This window comes from Pelodiscus sinensis, chromosome 10 (assembly GCF_049634645.1).
Source record: "Pelodiscus sinensis isolate JC-2024 chromosome 10, ASM4963464v1, whole genome shotgun sequence".
NCBI classification, from domain to species: Eukaryota; Metazoa; Chordata; order Testudines; family Trionychidae; genus Pelodiscus; species Pelodiscus sinensis.
Window position 1 is genome coordinate 12,882,332 of NC_134720.1, and position 15,367 is coordinate 12,897,698.

The following is a 15,367-nucleotide window of genomic DNA, read 5'->3' on the forward strand; positions in this document are numbered from 1 at the left end:
GTGACTACTCAGTGTGCTCAAAAAACTAGCCAGCTTTCTATCCACCTTATAGTCCATTCATCTAATTCATATTTTCTTAAATTGCTGGCAAGAATACTATGGGATACCATATCAAAAGCTTTGCTAAAGTCAAGGTATATCTCATCAACATCTTTCTCCATATTCAGAGCCAGTTAATGCATCATAGAAGGCAATCAGATTGGTCAGACACGGCTTGCCCTTGGTGAAGCCACGTTCACTGTTCCTGATCACCTTCCTGTCCTCCAAGTGTTTCAAAATGGACTTCTTGAGAACCTGCTCCATGATTTTTTTCAAGTATTAGAGGGGTAGCCATGTTAGTCTGAATCTGCAAAAGTGGCGAGGAGTCCTGTGGCACCTTATAGACTAACTGAAGTGTTAGAGAATAAGCTTTCGTGGGCAAAGACCCACTTCGTCAGATGCATGTAGTGGAAATTTCCAGAGGCAGGTATAAATATGCAGGCCAGAATCAGGCTGGAGATGACAAGGTGGATCCAATCAGGGAGGATGAGGCCTACTTCTAGTAGCTGATCTGGAGGTGTGAATTCCAAGAGAGGAGAAGCTGCTTTTGTAGTTAGCGATTTTTTCAGGAACTGAAGTGAGGCTGGCTAGTCTGTCATTCCCCAATCCTTCATCCCCTTTTTAAAGATGGGCACTGCATTTTTCTTTTTCTAGTTGTCTAGGGCCTCCCCCGATTGCCAAGGTTTTTCAAAAGTACTGACCAATGATTCTGCAATCACATCAGCCAACTCTCTTAGCACCTTCAGATGCATTAGATCCATCCTCATGGACTTGTGCATGTCCACCTTTTTTTAGCCTTAACCTCTTATTTCTCTGGTAGCATGATATATACCCAGTAATGAAAGGAGATAGAAAACGCAATGGTTAAGTCTAATTTCAGATGATGCAAACAACTAAGGTATAAAAAGATGGCTTTAAGAATAAACTGGACTGAGATTCGTTATTTAGCTCTTGAGCATATTTCATAATGAACCCAAGTGTCATCAAGTTGCAACTAATGATGCAATTTAATCAACCGACTGATGAGTCTAGCCACCATAATAGATACCAAGTACAAGCCAGCATAGGATGAAAACTGGAAGGAATCTTGAAAGGCATCAAGCCCAGTCCTGTGCACTCATGAAAGGACCAAACACCATCTAGCAGTCTCAAACACCAATGGTCTCAAACTCACATCTTGTGGACCATCCCCAGCAGGAGTAGTTGTGTAATCTGGTCTGGGAGTCCTGGTAGGCTGGGGGAGAAGGGCTGCCCATACCTGTTCTCCAAGCTCTGCTCCTTCCTGCAACAACCCTGGCCTCTTGCCCCCATGCTGTCCCTTCTCCTGAGGGATGCAGCCTTAGGGATTACTGGTGGGGCCCGGTGCAGGTGGCAGAAGCAGTTAGACTCCCTATTCCCCCTTCCCCTCCCGATAGTGGCAGGAGTTGTGGGGAAACAGAAGGTTCTTGGTGTGCATGCTCACTTCACTGTGCTCCACTTTCCTGTGGCTCCTGCAACTACAGGGAGTGTGGGGGAGGGGGAGGCCTGAGTGCTGCTGTCATCCTGTTCCAGGAGCCCCTCCCTTCCCAATAATGCCTGAAACTGCATCCTCAGGAGACAGGGTGCCATGGGGGGAAGAGGTTTGAGTGATGGTGGGATGGGCGGAGCAATGGTGGGAAGGGGTGGGTCTTGGGGAAAAGGAATAGACAGCTCCCCCTTCCAGGCCAGATTGTGCAACAGCCCTGGCCAGACCCCTGATTTATACCAAGTAGAACAGCTCTTGTGATGCTGGCAGACCAGTTGTCAGCTCATTCCAAAGTCCCTGTGCCTTAAATGAATAGCACATAACTGGAAAACAGTCTGGCTCACTCATGTTAGAATTGTTAAAATAAAAGTTTACATTTATAAGAATATGTTTAGTGTTTAGACTTCACAAAATGCGTGTACCATGCTGCATGTAGTAATTTCAATACCCCATGTTATGAAATTAGATTGAGTGTCTGCGTTGTAAACCTTTGTAACTGTCTAACTCACCACAGCTCTGCCTCACCTCCCCTTAGCAGAGCCCCATGAACTGAATGCTTGCTATCCTGTGTCAAACTGGTGTATAGAAGGAAGGGGAGTCTGGGCTCATACCTGAGTCACAGTCCAGGCTTATCCTGGTACAGTGTAGACATATCCTAAGAGTGTACTCAATATTCTTTAGTCTTTCTTTGCAAAAACTTTTCAAAGCACCATAATTTTGTTCTGCATTGGCTCAAAACCAGATTTTGAAACTTCAACTTTGTTTTTCATAATTATCTAGCCTTCCCTGCAAAGTTGCCATTCAAAGTCAATTTAGAACTTGGGTTTGTTTAAATTCTGTGGTATTGACATACAGGAAGCTGATCGCATGAGATTTTGGTCAACAGTACAAGAAATATCTTTAAAGTTACTTCAAATTTTCATGGTGGAAATCTTGGGAAACTACGAGAAATCACAAAAAAACATTTACCTCAGGTTATATCTAGACTTTCGAGAAAAGTGGGGGAAAGATACACAAATTGCAATTTGTGTATCGTTTTTCGCTTTTTTTTCCCAAAAGAGGCTTTTCCAAAATTTGGCCCATCTACACAGTGTCAAATTACAAAAACAAGTCCTCTTTTTGAACACCCCTTATTCCTCTCATTGAGGAATACAGAGATGCCAAAAGAACATGTCCACTTTTTTGGAAAATGTTCCGAAAAAGCGGATGCATTCCTTGGATGCAGCAGAGCTTTTCTGGGATAACTCCAGCCCTGGAACTCTCCCTTGCAACAAACCCCGTTACCAACTTTGTCCACAGATTTACTCTGGTGACACCATCACTGGACCTAACCATGTCAGATATATGATCAAGAACACATATTTCTGTTCGTCCAGAAATATAATTTATGCCATCATGTGCCAACAGTGTCCTTCTGCTATGTATATTGTACAGACTTCTCAGACACTTTGCCAAAGAATTAATGCCCACAAATCAGATATCAGACATCTTCACAAGGAAAAACCAGTTGCTTTTCATTTCAACCTACCTGTACATAATCTTAGTGACCTTACTACATCTTACTTCAAAGAGACTTTAACACCAGATTACAGAGGGAAAATTCAGAACTTTCTTTCATGCTTAAATTTTACACTTTATGAATGGGCCTTAACCAATATGCTAATTTCCTTAACCATTACAAAGATAGCTTCCCCACTTATCACCCCTGATTGACTCATAAATAGCTATTCCCTCCCTCTCTCTCCCTCACCCCATCTTCTGTACTAAGTCTGATTTGTCAGTTTAATAATGTGTTCACCTTTTTCATTGTATTCCTTTGGTATATATGGTTATGCCAATTCTCTTCCAGAATATGATCTGAGGAAGTGGGTCTTGCCCACGAACGCTCATCACCTATTAAACCATCTTGTTAGTCTTTAAAGTGCTACATAGTTTTTCCTTTTGTTTTTGCAAGATCAGACTAACATGGCTACCTTTCTATTACCAGAAAAGCTCTGCAGTCTATACATAGCCTTAGTCAGAAGTATCACTGGGATAGTTAAAAAAGGGTAAGTATCATCAATCAGTGTTTGAAAAAAATGAAAAAGATTGCTTCAAATTTTCCACAGTATTTTTAGAGTTTGACTGAAACAAACAAAAAAAGTTTCACTTAAATTTGAAATGAACACTTTTCATGTTGCATTTCTCCCATTCTTCCCTTACCTCCTCTTCTAATGGATAAAAAGGAGACAAAGGAGATAAATTAAAATGAAAAAAAATGAAATAAAGTTCATTTTGAGGAAAAATTTTGAACATGAACATTTTCCATGAAAATGTTTGGAGTATTTTTTTTAATGAAGTTAAAGTTGAAGTTTTCAATCAAACCTAAATATAACAATTAAATCTGATCCGAGATTTCAGACTGGACCATGCTAACTGGACCAGTAGAAGAATCCCCTTCAAGCATTTTATTTGTCCAGCTCTAGTTCTAGGATCAATCCTACAAATATTTTTTAGTAACTATTATTTCTACTTTTAAAAGAAATCTGTTTAATCCATATCCATGGTCCCTTTGTTCTCACTTTCTATGAACATTTCACCCTTTCAGTTTTACGGACCTAAATGCTTATAAGAAATGAATACCTCAAGCTGTGCAGATAAAGATAATTCCATTTCACAGAGGACTTTGATCATTTGAAATCTGATTTTGTTATAGTTCAGAATGAAAATCAAAAAGCTCAAATAGGAATGAAGTTGTGTCTCTGAGTCAGAGTGCCTGGCAAGCTGCCCTGGAGTTATGAACCCTAGAAGTCCTGGTGTCTCCGGTGTCTTGGAAATCTGCTAGTGGGCTGCTACGGACCCTGGGACCTTTTGACCTCTGGCCCAGAGTAGTTCAGGGAACAAGCAGTTCAGGAAACCAAGAAGGTAGGTTTCCACTCGAACTTCATCAAAATAGAATCATCAGCACATAACATTTCAATTTTGATGAACTGGTAAATTCTGGCAAAAAAAATCACATTTTTTTTCTAGTCAGCTCTACTCCTGTGCATGCAGATTTGTGGAAATTCATTTAAATTCACACACACACACACACACACACACACACACACACATGAAGCAGCAACAATAAAAGTGTTGCAGGAAACAGACTGACATATTTAACTAATTACAACCAAGCAATTAGTCAAATTTTTAATTTATTCTGGTTTATTTAATGAAAATCTTTGAATATTTTTAAGGATGGAATCAATTAATATATTCGTTAGAATTGCAGTCTACTCATGGTGACTCTACTAACAGAAATGACGGTTAAATAATTTGAATATAATTATGTCATGAGCTCTTAGTTCAGTTCTACTTGGTCTCAGTTTGGATGCTCTGATTAAGCTGGGAGCCTTTCCCCCCCCCCCCCCCCAAATGCAAAGGAAAGTAGATATGAGGTTCATGCTTCACCCATTTCAAAATGGGAGTTTGGGGATGTTTTCCAGCTGTCAGCCAGCACTCCTGTCCCATATGAAATGTTCTCTTAATGGAAGTTAACAAGTGCTGGACACAAATGTAGTACCAGAGGCAAGTGTAGGGATGAGAACATGACCTTTCTAACTTCTGCTACAATGAAGTCCCCAGAGGTCTGAAGGCCTGTGTGAACAGAGCTCATTACTGGATCAGGGCCAGACTGAAGCAGAAGAATCTGTGGCCCTTACATATAGCAGCAATATAAAATGCTGTAGCCAACTTTCTTATTTCCAATTCCTCTTTTTGTCATTGTTTTTGCAGGACAAAGGTTATATATGAGAAGTGGTTATTGATAGTGCTTTTTTTGTGACGGTATGTCCCAGGCTGGCGGACTGGCACCTATTTTCCTCTCTTTCTGCAATTGAATGAGATTCCCCACTGGCATACTTGCAGAGAAGAGGGTGGGAGGAGAAAAGATAGTCACATTTGAATTTTTCAGACAATTGTTTTGTGTGACAAATACCTATTGATTGGCTTGACTTTGTTGTTTTATGTCACGTTTACCATCATTTTGAGCTCATACTATAGTTTAAAAGTTTTGTAATATTTTGTTTGCTTGCTTTAACTATAACCTGTGGGTAGCAGTTACACTCTAATAATGAGCTTTAGAGTGATATACTACAGAGCAGATTTTACTAGAGAAATCATTTATCATTAGAAAAACAAACTCTTCACACCAACCAACCACATCCCAGCTGACAAAGAAGCTGTCAGGGCTGTTCCCCACTCTGACACTCCAAGTGCAGAAGATAGGGGCCCACAACACTCAAAAAGAAAAAAAAAACCTTTGTCTCTACAGACACTGGTTACAAAAAACTTCCCTCAGAATCACAATACACAGATTTTGGGCAATCACTGCCACCATCAAGTGATTTTTATCCCTAAAAAAACCACTCCCAAAGGTATCCCAAGCTCTTTTGCCCTAAAAGAGCTTGAAAAAATGAAAGAGGAAAAAAACCTGCAGTCTCTAGTAGCTGACCTCTCAATCTGAGGCATGCAGATACACACAGACAGATCTTCCAGGACACAAGAATCAAATCATCTCCTTAAAAAAGTGATTTTTTTAAATTATATAACATAAGATAAACTTAATAATGCATACTTGGTTGCTAGATGTTACAGAGCAACTAAGGAAAACAAATTAAAACAGAGAGGAAAGTCTCTGGGCACAGTGCTAGATGGTAAATGGGGAAGGGAGGCATAGATTCACATAGAGCCGTTCAAACCAAACCACACACCAAAAAAAAAAAGAAAAAATACTCTGAGCGTGACTAGATTAACTTTCTCCTTTACTTACTTCTCGTTTTCTCTTTGTTCAGTCCACTCCCATGCCCGGAATTCCTTGGAGACATGCTAGTCCTGCCTGGGTTTAAATCATTCTGTGTCTCTCAACTCCTGATTTTTCTCTCCCACACAAAGAAAGGAGGCAAGGCACCTTATACAATTCAAATTCCAGCCCACCATTTCGATTGGTTTTCCTGGCCCCCTGGCCAACACCCTTGCTAGCTATCTGAGTTTAACCCCTTAGTCATTGGGTGTTGGTCAGCTCTCCTCCTGTCCATTATATCTCTGAAAACAAAGACAAAGGAAAATAGATCTTACAACATTATCTGTAATAACACCATCTGAAGAATCTCAAGAATATTACAGCTTTCTTATATAGAAAAAAAGGGTTTTTTTTACTAAGAGCCTTGAAATTCGTTTTAACTCCAGGGTTCCCAAAACATTAATAGAATGAACAACACGTCACTAGAAAGATTGTCTTGTAGACCAACTCCAATCTTCATTTGTGACTGCAAGTACTCCTGTCCTCTGGGTCCCTCCACCCCCAACCCTCTGATTTCATAGCATTCTTATAGCAACTACACAGTTGTTTACCTGGAAAAGTAAATGGTGTTCTATAATTTTTTTCTAGTTTTAATACAGCTTGGTTGCTGTAAACAAGGACAAGGGCCAGTAATATTCAACCAGCGGGGTTTCCACATTGAACAAACATTAACTTCATCATTAATCTTCATTAAAATCAGGATGTCCTCTGGCATTACAATAAATCCAGTCTGGATAACATGGGGATTATCAGTATCAGTTGTTCTCTCCTTATATTTTGGCAACAAAAACTTTTATCTAGATCTGCAATGACCAGATTATTCAGATAGATACTCACTGGAAAAAAGAATCCCAATGTACTCTGAATTCTCCTGCCTGATGTTTGAGGGGTTTGTTTTGTTTTTGACACTCTTTCTAATTGCCATTTGTGTTTTTGGTTGCAACAGTTTGTTACATTTGTGAAAAATGATATTATCATCAGCTTCCATAAAGGAAAAGAATCTGACAGTGAATATATTAACTTATATCAGCTTTATCATTAGTATCCCCCATATCCATCTCATTTTTTGTATGTTACTATATTTGATTCAGGTTCTTCTTGAAAGTTTAGAATCTACAGTTTAGCAAAGTTACTTTATTCATTATCTCTTATTAAATGGAACTGGTTAGCTCTGCCTCTTCCTGAGAATACTGACTTTCTCTTAGGGATGTTAAACTGTGGGTAATTGGCTAATCAAGTAGTTGATGCATTTTGCATTGAATATTCAACTAGTCAATAGGACATTTCCACGTCTGAAGTTTCGAAACAGCTCTAGAGCTGTTGCTCCACTTTAAAGGTGAAAGTGCCACGTGTAGCCCGGGGTCCCGAGCTGATCCCAAGCTTCACGCAGCGCTGCCACTTTGAAATGCCAGGAGGAGCCTGATGCTGGGCTCCCATGGTGGCATTTCAAAGCGACAGTGCCACATGGAGCCCAGGGTCTGGGCCCAGGCTCCACACAGTGCTGCCACTTTGAAGTACCTCTCCTTTCTCCCCTGCCTTGCTGCCTCTTTCTGATAGAGGCAGCAAAGGGGGGGAGCAACTAGTTGACAGGCTTGTTGACTAGTCCTTCACGTCCCTACTATCTCTGTCCTGGAGCTGTTGCATTTCTGCCTGCCCAATGATTTTGAGATTTATGACCTCAAATTCTGATCACACTTCCACGATGCCATATAAAACGTGTCTTCCTTGGCAGCTCATCTCAAAGCATTAAAGGGCTGGCAACAAAAGCAAAAATCTAATATGGTACGTATTGTAATTTTAAGATAACTGAAAAGACTAACAAGATCTGGAATCTGCCCCCTTTCTTGGGTGTGGGTGCAGAATTCATAGATTTCACCACAGGAGATTTCTTTGTTTGATATCAACTGAGCTTACTGAAGTATTAAAGAGATTTTTGTGTAACATCAGCTCAAAAGGTCGAACTACACAAGACACATAATATGTCTAGCCACACACAGCTTTAATGGTTTGTAAAGAAGGAAAGTAAATCAATGCACAGAGCAAAAGGAATTAATGACAGGAGAAAATCATTTATATTATAGATTAAATATTCTACTGATGGCTCTGTTTTAAGAAAATGTAGATTTGGCTTTAAACAGGCAACTTATGGTATAGCATCTCCTGATTGGGAACAGGCTGTCAATTTCCCAGAAAAAATAATGTTGCAAAAAGTGAGAAGACAGGAGAAAAAAAATAAAAATAGAGATAAGAGAAGCAAGATGAGTGTAATATTTTATTAAGTGATGGGAAATCAGCCAGCATTGCCATTTCCTCATGTTTATGTTTGAGGAACCAGTAGGATTAGATATGTACATCTATGTGCATTACCATTATTATTTTTTGCTGCAGCAAGGTACTGTTTCTCTGAAAAGTGAAATTACTGTCAGATCCCATAAAGAACCACAGTTTCTTTTCTTCTGTATTTTTAAAAGGTGACACCATTTGGCTCTTTCAGATTTTAATCCTTGTTTCATTAGATGTGGCACACATTAAACAATAAACCCAGAAGCTAAAATGCTTTCAGAATTTAGGAAAAAGCACTCCTTTCCTGTCATCGCCCCACCAAACAAATGCTCCGCCTTCTCATCTCAGACTACGGAAGCCATTTTGGAGATGCACTTCTCTCCATACTGGCTCTGACTTGAAATGAATCAGAGTTGAGCTTCTGAATATTGCTGCTTTTAGGATTCAGATACCAAACGCATATCCAGAAACCCAAATAATATGCATTATACTTGGCTATTGTGTCATATAGCCTCAGGGTTTTGCCAACACACATTCTATTCTGGATTTCAACGTATGTATCTTACATAATATTTTTCATGCAGAACACCATCTTGTTCTTTACGGAGGCCATCAATGTGATTATAAAGAGCTCGTGTGTTCTGGCTTCAAAGACCAAAAGACTAGAAGTTAAGCCCAATTTTTCATTGTATATTGTAAAAGAATGATAATCACCAAACTCCTAGTGGAAAAGCACAAGATTTTACCCATGAAATGTATTTGGCCCATAATTTGTGGCAAGCTGGGGTGTAAATCTACCTCACACAGGCCAGCCACATATTAAGTGTCTGTGTGGACCCTGCTGCCACACAAGTTCTTGCATGTGCTTTGATCTCCTAAGCAGGGCTACTCAACATGCAGCCCTCCTAGAGCAGGGTTAATCAACATGTATTGTTTGCAGCCCACAGTGCGGTTTGGGTTTACATGGGGCTCAACATACGCTCTCCTTTGAACATGGCCTCCACTAGGCACACGGTCTACAATGGCAAGTCAATATAATGGTCTTCTGTTGATATGTGCTTTAATAGTTAAATTCCTAGACTGCCATTGCTCATTAAAAGTGCTGTCATATGGGTGGAAATCGGGTAACTATTGCATTTTATTAATATCAGCAGAACTGACTTAAATGGGGCCTGTGTGTTGTGTAGTTTTGCCTTAAACTTTGTATTCATGCCCATCAATATGGAAGAAGATATTTGCCTATATTTGCATGTATATGCAACCACACTTAAGTTGCGGCTCTTGGCATGTGCTGTGAGTATCACTGTGGCCCCCAGTGCTTCCAAAGTCGAGTAACCCTGTCCTAGAGTATGTCTAGATGACACCTGGAAGGAAGCTTCCCTGCTGGGGTAGACAGTTTTGCACTAGCTGGCCTCAACCTGGCACACTGAAAATAGCCATGTGGATGCTGCAGCTGGGGCAGCAGCTCAGGCTTGTAAGCCCACCGCACCCTTGAAGTCAAGGGGCTAGTTCAAGCCTCTGCCAGAGCCACAGCATCCCTAGTGCAATTTTCAGCACACTAGCTCAAGGCAAGCTTACACAAGTCTGTTTACCCTAGTGACGTTTTATCTATTCCATTTCAAAGCAGCATAGATCATAGCACTTAGCGCACAATGGGCTAGTGTAAGGTAGATTTATCCTCCTCCTCCCAGCTCGCTGCAAGCTAAATGTTGGCATAGGCAATAAATCTCTGTATGGGCTTATCTATCTGCAGTAGCCACAAAATAAATTTTGAAAATTGGGGTATATGACTAAATGCATTGATTCGTATTTACACACGAATGGCCATACTGAGTCAGACCAAAGGTCCATCTAGTCCAGTATCCTGTCTTCTAACAGTGGCCAATGCCAGTTGCTCCAGGGGAGGTGAACAGAAAAAAGTAATCATCAAGTGATCCCTCTCCTGTCACCGATTTCTAGCCCCTGACAAAGAGAAACTAGGGACACCATTCCTGCCCATTCTGGCTAATAACCATTGATGGACCTAACCTTCATGAATTTATATAGTTCTTTTTTGAACCCTGTTAGGGTATGTCTACATTGCAGGGCAAAAGTCAAATTAACATATACAACTTCATGTATGTCAATTGCATAACTGAAGTTAAAACAGCTTAATTTGGCTTTTGGCGCTATCTACAAAGCAGGAAGTGAAAGGAAAAACACCCTTTCTTAGACTTCCCTTATTCTTCATTTGTTACAGGAGTTGGAGTAAGAAGTCCTCCATTTCTGTATTATTTCAAAATAATGGCTTGCTGTGTAGATGCTCATTTTGTCATTTTGAAATAACATCAGTTATTCCAAAATAATGCTGCTGTGTAGATATACCCTTAGGATATGTCTAGACTACATGGCTCTGTTGCCATGTAGATTAGTTTACTAGACATACCCAAATGAAGCGGTGATTTAAATAATCGCCGCTTCATTTAAATTAAAATGGCTGTCGCGCTGAGCCGATCAGCTGTTTGTCGGCTCAGTGCGCTAATCTGGACTCTCCGCGGTCGACATCAAAGGCATTTGTCGACCACCCCGTTATGCCTCATGGGATGAGGTTTACCAGGGCAGTCGACAAATGCCTTTGATGTCAACTGCAGAGCGTCCAGACTAGAGCGCTGAGCCGACAAGCAGCTGATCGGCTCAGCACGGCAGCCATTTTAATTTAAATGAAGCGGCGATTATTTAAATCGCCGCTTCATTTGGGTATGTCTAGTAAACTAATCTACATGGCTCTGGCAACAGAGCCATGTCGTCTAGACATACCCTTAAAGTCCTAGTCTTCACAACATCTTCTGGGAAGGAGGTCCACAGGTTGACTATGTGTTCTATGAAGAAAACTTCCTTTTGTTTGTTTTAAACCTGCTACCTATTAATTTAATTTGGTGATGCCCCTAGTTTTTTTGTTATGGGAACAAGTAAATAACTTTTCCTTATTCACTTTCTCCATACCTCTCATGGTTTTATAGACCTCTATTCTATCCTCCCTTAGTTTCCTCTTTTCTAAGCTGAAAATTTCCAGTCTTTTTAATTTCTCTTCATATGGCAGCCATTCCAACCTCCTAATTTACATAATTCTAGCAGTGCAAAGACTTCAGAGTGGCCATAAATTATAGTTACACCCACTTTAAGGGCTATTTACATTGCCAGAGTGGTGTAAATGTATAGTTAAGCCTATTGTGTATAGTTAAGCCTGTAGCCAGACACATATTAAAGAGACAGTGTGTTCTAATTATTAGTCTTCTTGAGTTATAAATTACAATTCCCCTAAATGCATATCTGTGGTTTGAAGAGCAGTAAAATTTGCAATTTTTCAGAAGGTTTTTAGGTTTTGCCATTTCCTACACATGCGTCTGAAGAAGGACATCTTCTGTGGCCCATCTGAACCCAGTATAGGCAGTATTCCACCCCACTTTGGCTTGTAGATAAACGACAAGTATAAAGACTACATTATCTACACCGGCACTTTTGTCTGTAAAAATTTTATCAGTCAGGGGTGTAAAAAAACCCATACCTCTGACTGACATAAGTTTCATTGGCAATCTGCCATGTAGAAAGAGCCATGTCAGCAGAAGAGGAGCTTCTGTCAATATAGCTACCACCATTTGTTAGGGATGGTTTAATTATGCTGGCAGGTGTGCTCTCCCATCTGCACAGAGTAGCTACATAGGAGATGTTTTTAAAAGTCAGAAAAGAACCCAACACGCACACACCTAGTCTCTCCTCCCCACCAGGCTGCTAATTCTTATGTTTTATAGCAAAGTAAACTTATTTGTTGGTTGTGACTACCATGCACTGCACCCCACAGATACTTCAAGAATTAAAGTCTTCCACCTTTCCAAATATTTGTAAAGATTTACAATGTTGTGGTTTTTAAAATAGGGCCACATTTCCCTGATGCTCTGATTATGTGTTATATGAAAAAGCGATAGTCTGAGACTCCACATTTTTTTTATAAATACCTTTTTTGATGCTACACTCTTTGCACTCTCACAAGAGATGATCAGCTGCTTCCTGGGTCTTGCACATCTCACATAATGCATCTTTATGTTTGCTTATTAGAAACAAATTACTATATAAGCCACAATGACCAATTAAAATTTTAATAGAGCCAGTTCATTCTTTCCTCTGGGGCCGTACAGTATGCAGCATTTTTGACTCTTGGACATGTGGCACAGAATTTTTCCCCTTTTGTTTCTTTTGCCCATATTGTCTGCTGTTCCTCTCAGTTCATTTTTAAAGTAGATTTTTAAACTCCAGTTTACTTCAGGGGATCTCTAGATCAACTTGCTCATGTTTGACAGTTTTTGTCGATTTGTCAGATAACACATTTCCCACTACCCCTCAGTACTATTATTGCTAATATCCACACTATGATTACACCCCTCCCATCTTTCTGTTATTAACAATAATAGTGCATAATGTATATCATTTCTCCTAACTGAAATGCCCATTTCTGATCACCAGCAGTCCTGATAAGCAATCAGTGCAACCACATCAACTGGGTATGGTTTTAGTATCCAAGGCTATGTCTAAACTGCAGTCTTCTTGTGCAAGATGCATTTTTTGGGAGAGATCGTCCAAAAAAACTTCTTGCGAAAGAGAGTGTCCAGACTGATTGGACCCTCTCTCACATAAAAGGCCACCCAGAACCACTTCAGGCAGGGTTTTAGGTCTCCAGTTGCTTCCAAGCGCTAGTGCTGGAGCCTTGCAGAGACACGCGCTAAAGGGTCCCCCTGGGACAGTCGTTTCTGTGCTTCTGCTGCTTGCTTGCTACCTCTTCGAGGGACAGCAAAGCTCTTGCAGTGCCTGCTGTGGTTGCCCAGCTTTTTTGGACGCCACAGCTTTTCTCTTGGTGCCATGGAGCCTGAGCTGCCCCTGGGCATGCGATAGCCCCACATGGACATGTTGCAGTTTTTGCAGCACTTTTTTCCAGGGTTGGGGGCAGACGCTGGCCACAAACGGCAAGCTTTCCCGTAGCTGTGGGCAGCTGCCATCTGCAAGGCCCATCAGGGTGCAGTACATTTCCAGAAGAGCTGGAGGGATAGGACCCCAGTAAGTCTCCCCAGTGCCTCCTCCCTAGGGGCCTCTGCCTTGCGGCCCTATCCCTTCTCCACCACAACCCCTCTCTTCGCCCTTTCTCTGACCTCCCAATAAACACACCTGTTTGGTTTTCAAAAAATAGAAGTCTGTATTAATGAAGGATTCTGAAAAGGTGGGCAGGGGGAGGGCTCCTACCTGGAAGGGGGAAGGGGTGGCTTGATGTGCCTCCTTGGGTGTGGGGACCTCATCAGAGTTGTGTGGATACAGGGAGCACAGGAGGGTGGACAAGAGGGGGGCTGGAGCAGGGTCAGGGTTGGCAGGGAGCAGAGGGAGGGGCCCTAGGCATTAGTTGGGGAGGGGGCATTGGCATTACCTGGGGAGGGAGCAGAGGCATACCGGGGGGGGGCAGGCAGATGGGGAATAGGTATGGCATAAGGGGCAGGAGGATGAAAGCCAGGAGCAGCAGCATCAGGCAGGTGTGCCGTCATGCAGGACATGATGGCCCACATCTTGTCACACCACTGCATCAACTGGTCCCAGACACGACCCCCCCCCACACACACCCTGGCCCTCCTGCTCCTCCTCCATGGAGACCTCCGGCTGGATGACAATGGGGGTCTGAGGCTGGAGTCAATAAGGAAGGGTGGGGAAGACATTGGTCCACCCCCAAGGATCTCATGGAGCTCCTTGTAGTAGGGACAGGTGTGGGGTCCTGCCCCTGAGCATGACCTACACTCTCTGGCCCAAACATATCCCTGGTGGAGGTCCTTCACCTTACTCCAGACCTCTTCCAAGGTCTGGGGTCGGTGTCTGTGCTCCGCCAGGGGGAGTCAGCCATCGGGCCGTATTTCTGTGCTTGGCCCGGGGATCCTGTCATGTCTCCTCCTCACCACACAGCTCGAGGAGGGACTCGATCTCTGGGCCAGACCAGGACAGGGCATGCCTCTTCTTCTCCCTGGGTGGGTCCTGGGACCCCGGGGGGGGGGGGGGGGGGGTGAAGCCCAGTGAGGCCAGAGGAATTGTGGGGGGCTTGAAGCTCGGACCTGGGTCTGAATGCCTGTGGCAGGGAAATCTGGGTAGTCAGGGTGCTGTTCTGAAGCCGGCTTCCTGCCACAAGGCTTGTCCAGGGTGCCTGCAGCTTCAAGAGGGGCCAGGACACAGGAACTATAGAGTTGTGATTACTTTGTATGGAGTGGCCACCAGGGCACCTGTGCTATTTCCTGGAGGCCTCTTCTTTCGAAAAAAACCCTCCTCTCTGTCCTCACACGCCTTTTTGTGAAAGAGCTCTTTGGGAAAAGGCTTCTTCCTCGTAGAATGAGGATTACCAACATCGGAAAGAGCCCTCTCTTCTTTCGATTTACTATCAAAAGAACATGATTACAGTGTGGACGTTCCTCAAGTTTTGTCAAAAAACAGCTGTTTTTTCAAGAAAATTCTGTAGTGTAGATATTCCTCAAGTTAATGGGGGCATTATCCCTGGCATATCAGCTATGGAAATGGTTACAAAATTTGTTAGCTTTATAACTTTCTTGTTTCCCAGTGAAGAAAGGCAGAATGCTGTTCACACTCTTCTTGTTCTTACGCCTTTGGAGCTGTCAGTATACATTTGGCAATAGAGTCTCTGCTCAATAGACAATAAATGGCTA